The sequence below is a fragment of the Myotis brandtii genome, unplaced genomic scaffold (genome assembly GCF_000412655.1).
Source record: "Myotis brandtii unplaced genomic scaffold, ASM41265v1 scaffold64, whole genome shotgun sequence".
NCBI classification, from domain to species: Eukaryota; Metazoa; Chordata; class Mammalia; order Chiroptera; family Vespertilionidae; genus Myotis; species Myotis brandtii.
In genome coordinates, this window is record NW_005370460.1 from 498,063 (window position 1) to 505,562 (window position 7,500).

A 7,500-nucleotide genomic window follows, 5' to 3' on the forward strand; every position below is an offset into this window, starting at 1 on the left:
CTCCTCCGTCCACCTCCGCGGCTCCGAGTATTTGGCTTTTCGGGGGAGCCGACGCCAAGCAGAAACCCGAGTTCAAACAGGACGCCGGGTTCAGGACCCGCAGGGGTCCCGCCGCCAGCGATTGGCCACAGGGGGATCGGTCTCCGCGCTGGGTCCCCGCTGTTTTGAAAGCGATCGCTGGGGAGTGGGGACCCGGTCGAAGAACCCAGCCTTCAGCTACTGGCTCTCCCGTCTCCATGTTGTAAGCGCCAGGCGGTAAAAGGGGAAAACAGCAAGTTGCATTGGCCGGGAATCGAACCCGGGCCTCCCGCGTGGCAGGCGAGAATTCTACCACTGAACCACCAATGCTCCCGGAGGGGAGCCTTGCAGCATCTCCCTTCTCCCCGCCGGTACCTTTGGGTCCATCAGCAGCGGGGCCCAGACGCCCCTCTGTTCCCAGTCTAGGAGGGTGCCGGTCTGTTTCAAGGCGAAACTGTGCCAAGACTTGAAAACAGCGATTGCACTGCCGGTGCGAGCCCACCGCCTCTGCCGCCGACCCGCGACTCCCTGGCAGGCCGGCCGGACCCTCCCGCAGCTACGGCCCGGTGGCCCCGCAGCGGGGGCTGATCTAGCTTTGTTCATGATTAGGCAGGTGTTTGGGAAGAAGGTCACAGGGCGAGGGCCTGTCTCACCGCATCATGTCAGCGTTTGTGGAGTCTTCGTGACTCATCCAGAAGCAACGGGAGAGCCAGGCCGGGCCCTCGCTCTCGGGAAAGTCAGAGCACAGGGGCTTGGAGTCAGGTCAGGGGTGAGCCTGGGGTGAGCTGTCGCTGCCCGTGGCTCCCTGGTTGCAAGCCCGGTGGGTCCTTTGGGGCTAGGAGATGCCTTTGGGGGAGGAGGTGGGGGAGGAAGAGGGAAAGGGACGGCGCGGGCTGCCCCCAGCGGGAGAGCAGGCCCTGGTCCTTTGTCTTGAGGCTTTTCTTTCTCTCTTGCAGGCGGGAATCTTAGGGGAGGTCAGAGGGGAGGGTTCCAGCAGAACAGTCACCAGTGTTCCAGGTGGGCTCCTTCAGGGCCGTGGTCTCCACCAATGGGTCAGTGTCAGGGCAGGGGGTCGTCAGGCATCACAGCTGGTCCAGGTGCCGTCCTGGAGCTGAAATACAACTGAGGCCTAGCTGTCTGGCATCTCTAGGGAGGGGACCTTCTGCATCTGCTGTACATTGCTCTGCAGTTTGTTCAGCTCTCTGCCTCAGTTTCCCTGTTCCACCTGCCCTGGCTCACTGGCCTGTTTCATTTACCTCGATCATGTGGCGCAGGTCCAACTTGGCTTACAGTTTTCATTGTCTCCTGTGAGTGCACCACCGTCGTGTTCAGTTCACATTTTGTAATTTAACTATTTTAGCCTTTGTTCTAGGCACCGTGTAAGTGCTCAAATGATCCAGAGTAAAGGGGGCCTGGTGAGAAGAAGGGACAGAACAGTCCAGTTAAATGCCAACCTTCAGAAAGACAGATGAGATAGCCCCCTGCTAACCACACTCAACAAGCACATGGAGCCCCTGGAGGTCTTACAATGCGGTTCGGAGGTCTAAGGTCTGCATTGCTAATAAGCTCCCAGGCTACCTCACTAACAGCAACACCACCTCCACTGACTCCAAGCGGAGGAAGAGGTCGAAGGCCTTTCCCAAGATCAGAGTCTAGGAAATAACAGAGTGCAGTTGGCAGACTTTCACTAATCAACCCCAAGGCCTTCTGTCCTCACACTCAGGGACCACACGCACTCAACCTCTTCCGCTTGACACTCTCCCTCTTCCCCATCACCAGCTGCTCCCAAATCAGAAACTGGCTTCTTTGCCATCATCAAGAAAAAGCAGTTGAAATAAGCAACTCCATGACTGTACCTTTCCTCTCTGTGACTCTGCCCAACCCTATTTCACCTGGTGAGTTCTTTTCCTGATTTTGGTGACTCGGCAAACCTACTGAATTTGAATTGGTGGTGGGAGTGGGTCGGGGTTGGGAATCTGAGGCTTTGACACCACTGCCTGAGCACTGAAAAGTCTCAGGCCAATTACAGCAAACTGAGGGCTCTGTAACTGAGGGATCTGGGTTGAGGCCTTTTCTTTTTGTCAGAGGAGTCACTGCTATTGGCCTGCCCTAGTGTGCTTGGCGTATAGAAAAGGCTCGATGCACTGCTGTTGAAAAAAGAAATGAATAAAAAGATGGTGGTGTAGCTAAACGCCGGTACTCGAGTCTTCCCACAACCACATCAAAATTACAACTAAAATACAGAACCATCATTCAGAACCTCCTGAAATCTGGCTGAATGGAAGTCCTACAACTAGAGAAGTAAAGAAAGTACACTGAGACTGGTTGGAGGGGTGGAGGGGAAGAATGGGCTGGTCCGACAGCCATGTGTGGAGTTTTTTTTCGAGCAGGAGGGATATCTCAGCTGCAGAGGCCTCCTAGGGGAAGCAAGGAGTCCCAGCCCCACACCAGACCCCTGGCCCACGGCTCCAGAGCTGGGAAGTGATATCCCTGTAACTTTGGGCTGTAAAAACCAGCAGGTGCCGAAACCGGTTTGGCTCAGTGGATAGAGCGTCAGCCTGCGGACTGAAGGGTCCCAGGTTCGATTACGGTCAAGGGCATGTACCTGGGTTGCGGGCACATCCCCAGTAGGAGATGTGCAGGAGGCAGCTGATGGATGTTTCTAACTCTCTATCTCTCTCCCTTCCTCTCTGTAAAAAATCAATAAAATATATTTAAAAACAAAACCCAGCAGGGATTGTGGCTAAGTGACACAGAGGCTGCTGGAGCTCCAGGCAGTGCCTCTTAAAGGGAGAAACTGGATTGTCTGGCATCAGGATATAACTCAGGGTAATTTTCTCCCAGATGGGGGTGCTTGCTGGGATCATTGTTCATGAGCTGGGACCTCCCAGTCCCAGAGCTGACTGGCAGCCATATCTGAGTGGCCCCCACTGTTGGCTCTGTTGGCTCTGCCCTGGTGATTCCCTGAGATCCAGCCCTATCCAATTTACAGCCCCACCCAAGCTGTTTGCAGCAGCTTTTCCATGTGAATGGCCTGTACTAGCTCAGGCTTCAGACTTTAAAAATCCCTCAAGCAAGTAGCAGCTGGTATCAGTGTGACCCAAACCTATCAATAAGAGGCCCAAGACCTGGTACTAGCAGCAGCCTGCCTTGCTTCACAGGTGGGCCTCTCCTGAACACTTCCTAGCCCAATACAAGTAGCAGCCATCTGCAGATCGCTCTGTAGCTCCAGCTCAGTGGCCCCAGGCAGAGGCTGATTTTGCACCTTCGGGGGAGGGGTAGAGCCAGTACACCCAGTGGACAGCTTCAGATCATAGCTTACACCTGTACACATCCACAAGTGACACACTCAAAGGGAAGACTCAGTGAGCACCCAATCAGAAGAGCAAAAAGAAAAAAGAATCCAAAAATATGAAGATAGTGTAAGGACAACTTTAAGTGTATCAACATTCACATTATGGGGGTGCCAGAACAACAACAGAGAACAAGATATTGAAAACCTATTTGAAGTAATAATGACAGAAAACTTCCCCTACCTGATGAAAGAAATAGACTTACAAGTCCAGGAAGTTCAGAGAGTCCCAAACAAGAAGAACCCAATGAGGCCCATACCAAGGCACATCATAATTAAAATGCCAAGGGCTAAAGACAAAGAGAGAATCTTAAAAGCAACAAGAGAAAAACAGTTAGTTACCTACAAGGGAGTGTCCATATGACTGTCAGCTGATTTCTCAACAGAAACTTTGCAGGCCAGAAGGGAATGGCAAGAAATATTCAAAGTGATGAGTAGCAAGGACCTACAACCAAGATTACTCTACCCAGCAAAGCTATCATTTAGAATTGAAGGTAAGATAAAGAGTTTCCCAGACAAGAAAAAGCTAAAGGAGTTCATCATTACCAAACCAGTTTTACATGAAATGTTGAAGGGTATTCTTTAAGAAGAGGAAGAAGAAAAAAGATAAAATATATGAACAATAACATGGCAATAAATACAGATCTGTCAACAATTTAATCTAAAAATCAAAATAAACGAACAGGAAATCTAATGAACAAAATAAACTGATGAATAAAATAGACTCAGAGGCATGGAAATATGGAACAGACTTATGAATCTCAGAGGGAAGTGGGGAGGGGGAGGTGGGAAGAGATTAACCAAAGATCTTATATGCATATATGCATTATCTAGGGACACAGACAATAGGGTGGTGAAGGCCTTGGGTGGGGCGGGAGCCTGGTGAAAGGGGACAATGGGGAGCAAAGGCGGGACTCTCAAAAATAAAGATTTTTTTTAAAAAGAAATAAATATTACAGAAAAAAAGAGGAATAAGTAGGCACTGAGAAACTGGAGTCTAAAGAAAAGAAAAAGTGTTTTTCATACTCAGGGGTAGACCTTAGTCTCAACTGTTCCCTAATTTCATAGACCGGTCTCCTGCCTACAGAAGAAATACTAAGTTCCATATTTAAGTGCAGAACAACCTTCATCTTCGGAGGGAAAGAAAAGCTACCTTGTCAGGAGTGGGATTCGAACCCACGCCTCCAGGGGAGACTGCGACCTGAACGCAGCGCCTTAGACCGCTCGGCCATCCTGACGCTGTGAACATCGGCCTTTATTTAATTCTAAGGTTACATATCTTACAGCGCCGTGTCATGATGTCAGGTGACATCAGTGTGAAGTTTATGATTTTAAATAAAATAGAACTGTTCCTGGACTCCTTCGCCAAGCACGGCCAATAGAACTGCCTCCGACCCCCCCTGCTTCACCATCCTAAACTGCAAAGACCTATTTTCCCTGGCGCCTCTTCTCTGGCGGGCCGAGCCACGCCTGGTGGCCCCTTGCCGGCGGTCTCCCTCCACCCTCGTCTGAAATCGTGGTTAGGGTCCGACGCCGGTGGACCCGGTGCTGGGGCGCCACATGGCCGAGAGGACAGGAGGAGTGAGTACGGGATGCATTTTTCTCAAAGGACACCTCAGGGTCACGGACAAAACACGAATAAACAGGTGAGAAAGGTCCACGGCTTGCACTAGCTTCATGTACGGATTTCTGAAAAGACTGGCCCAAAGGCGTTGGTGGTATAGTGGTGAGCATAGCTGCCTTCCAAGCAGTTGACCCGGGTTCGATTCCCGGCCAACGCACACGTGTTTTTCTCCGCGCCACGAACAAACTGGGTGTATGAGCTCACTCCCTCCATCATCAAGTTTATGAAATCTAAGCACTGACCAAGTTATTCGGGTGAAAACAGAATGAAGTTTTGGTGTGTGTGTGTAGCACACATACTGGTGTGAAGACTAAGTATGAAAAGGAATCTGATTAATGTGTTCATATTAGTTACATGCTGAAATGATGTTTTGCACATATTGGGTTAAATAAGGTAGATTATGAAAATTATCACCTGCTTCTTCTGATTTTTTAATGTGACCATTGGGAAATTTAAATTTCTATCGGACTCCCATTACGTTTTAGTTGTGTCCCCCCTGCGGGCGGTCTCCCCTCCACCCTCCACCCTCCGACGCCCGTTCTAGACAGCAAATGTGCAACTTTGCCAGTAACTTGCATCTGTCACGAAACAAATTATTCCGGAAGCTTAGAAGTAGATTCCTAAGCAGTAATTTTGGGGGAACCAATGTGCTTCTCCTCGTTAGTATAGTGGTGAGTATCCCCGCCTGTCACGCGGGAGACCGGGGTTCGATTCCCCGACGGGGAGGCTGTGAAGTTTTTTTTCCACTCTCCCTCCAAGACTTTTGTCTACGTCCTCCCTTTGCTGAAACAAAAATTATTCTTGCAGAATGCTAGGTTTTCTGCAGAGTTCGTCTCGCCTGAGAATTTCTTGGATGACGGGCAACAGTTCTGGTGAGTGCGGTTTGACTCTGGTTCTGCGTGAAGTGCGTTGGATCACTAACACTGCAATCAAGTTTCCTCCTGATCCGCAGGCAGGCTACCTTCTCCGGTCCTCTTCCCTTCCCGCTGCCCCCCGACCTGCCTTCTCCCGCCCACCAGAGGAGAACCCAGGGTCCCAGCTCTGCCTTCAGCCCCAAACTCTAAATTCCCACCGTTCCTTTTTGTTCATCTTGCGCACCGATGTGCGGCGGTGGCAGCCGAGTCCCCTCCGTGACCACCCCGAAGGCGCGCCAACTGGTGAACCGGTCTCCCTACAACGCCTTTCTGTCTATTCCAGGCGGTACCGAGACGTGAGCGCGGGTCTGACCGAGACCTGCTTTTATCACCAACGAACAGGCTGCTTTTGCATTCAACTTCCCTGGGCTTCGGCTGCTGGTCTGCAATGTGACGGGGCCACCTCTAAGGTTTAGAGACCTTTGGCGGCCTTGAGTTCTCTGCAGTAATCCCTGCACTGGCTCCTGGCACATAGTATATGCTCATTTTTTAAAAGATGCCATTGTTCCTGGATATAATAGTAATGTATAGCCCTTGTAGACAATATGGAGAATAAACAGAAAGAAAAGCCAGCCATCTTTTTATTATCCAGGAAATCCTTATTAATATTTTGAGTATGTTTACTCCTGACATTTTGAAATGAGAAATTGGAATCATACTGTGTATATTTTTTAAACCTACTTGAGTGTTTACTTTAAAATGTGAATATTTCTATATTCTTTAAATAGTAGTCTAAAACATTATTTAAATGACTTCCTTGTGTTGTACCCTATGGCTACATAATAATTTCTTTAACAATTCTCCTCCTTTTGAACAGTTATGCAGTTCCAGTATTTTCCTGTCTCATCTGGGGTGGCAGCTCTCGGCCTTCTGGCTGTTACTTCCCCCTGACCCGCTGGAGTCTCTGCTCAGTCGGCACCCGGTTCCAGGGTCAGCCACAGACGTGAGAGCAGATGTACGTGCAGGCTCGGCTTTCCCGGACCAGGCGCTCGTCTCACTGGGCGGCGCAGGAGGCGCTAGACCGCAGGGCGGCGCAGGAGCGAGAAGGAGGCTCTGCATGGAGGCCTCGAGGGGCCTGGGACTCGGGTGACAGACAGACGGTGCTCCCGTGCCCAGTGAAGCGAAGACTCGGTGTGGCAAGTGCCTAGATACGCCCGGGGAAGGTGCTGGGACTCACGAACCCTGTGGCCTTGAAATGGCCCAGGGACAGACGGGCAGAAGCTTCTCTCCTCTGGGGGAGAGGGGGAGGGCACTGATCCGGAGCCCGGTTGATGATGTTGGAAAAGCGGCCTTTGCCCTCCGAGATTTGGGGATGTAACCTTGTGAAAGTCATTCAACCACCGGTCCTAACACGCCTGCAGAAACCTTTCAGAACCGCTGGGTGGAAGATGTTAGGCTCCCTTACTTAGGTTTTGTATTTTGCAGGACACAGTTGGTTGCCGGGGTTCATGTCCCAGCATCAAGAAGGGTTCAGGAATCTGAAAAAGGCTGTGCGCAGATGACATGGAAATCCAGAGACTAATAAAGAGTCCGGAGACGAGTTATAATTTTGAAAGGCATTGGGGGTCAGAGGACCTTCAGCTAAAGGAACT

At 50.6% G+C, this 7,500-nt stretch overlaps 1 long non-coding RNA gene and 4 other non-coding genes across 5 annotated transcripts in view; 2 read left to right on the top strand and 3 right to left on the bottom strand.

The window, feature by feature from the left end:
- The window catches only part of LOC106723774, a 23,053-nt gene that overhangs the window by 575 nt on the left and 14,978 nt on the right, over positions 1-7,500 (bottom strand). Inside the window, exons 2-3 of the long non-coding RNA XR_001359493.1 lie at positions 4,441-4,447; positions 3,199-3,201 (exon numbers count right to left, since the gene is read on the bottom strand). This is a non-coding gene — a long non-coding RNA (uncharacterized LOC106723774). The remainder of the gene's footprint in view (positions 1-3,198; positions 3,202-4,440; positions 4,448-7,500) is intronic.
- TRNAG-GCC lies at positions 278-348 on the bottom strand. The gene has a single exon. It is a non-coding gene; the product is annotated as a tRNA-Gly (tRNA).
- On the bottom strand, positions 4,526-4,608 carry TRNAL-CAG. The gene has a single exon. It is a non-coding gene; the product is annotated as a tRNA-Leu (tRNA).
- On the top strand, positions 5,080-5,151 carry TRNAG-UCC. Its single transcript has one exon. It is a non-coding gene; the product is annotated as a tRNA-Gly (tRNA).
- On the top strand, positions 5,649-5,720 carry TRNAD-GUC. Its single transcript has one exon. It is a non-coding gene; the product is annotated as a tRNA-Asp (tRNA).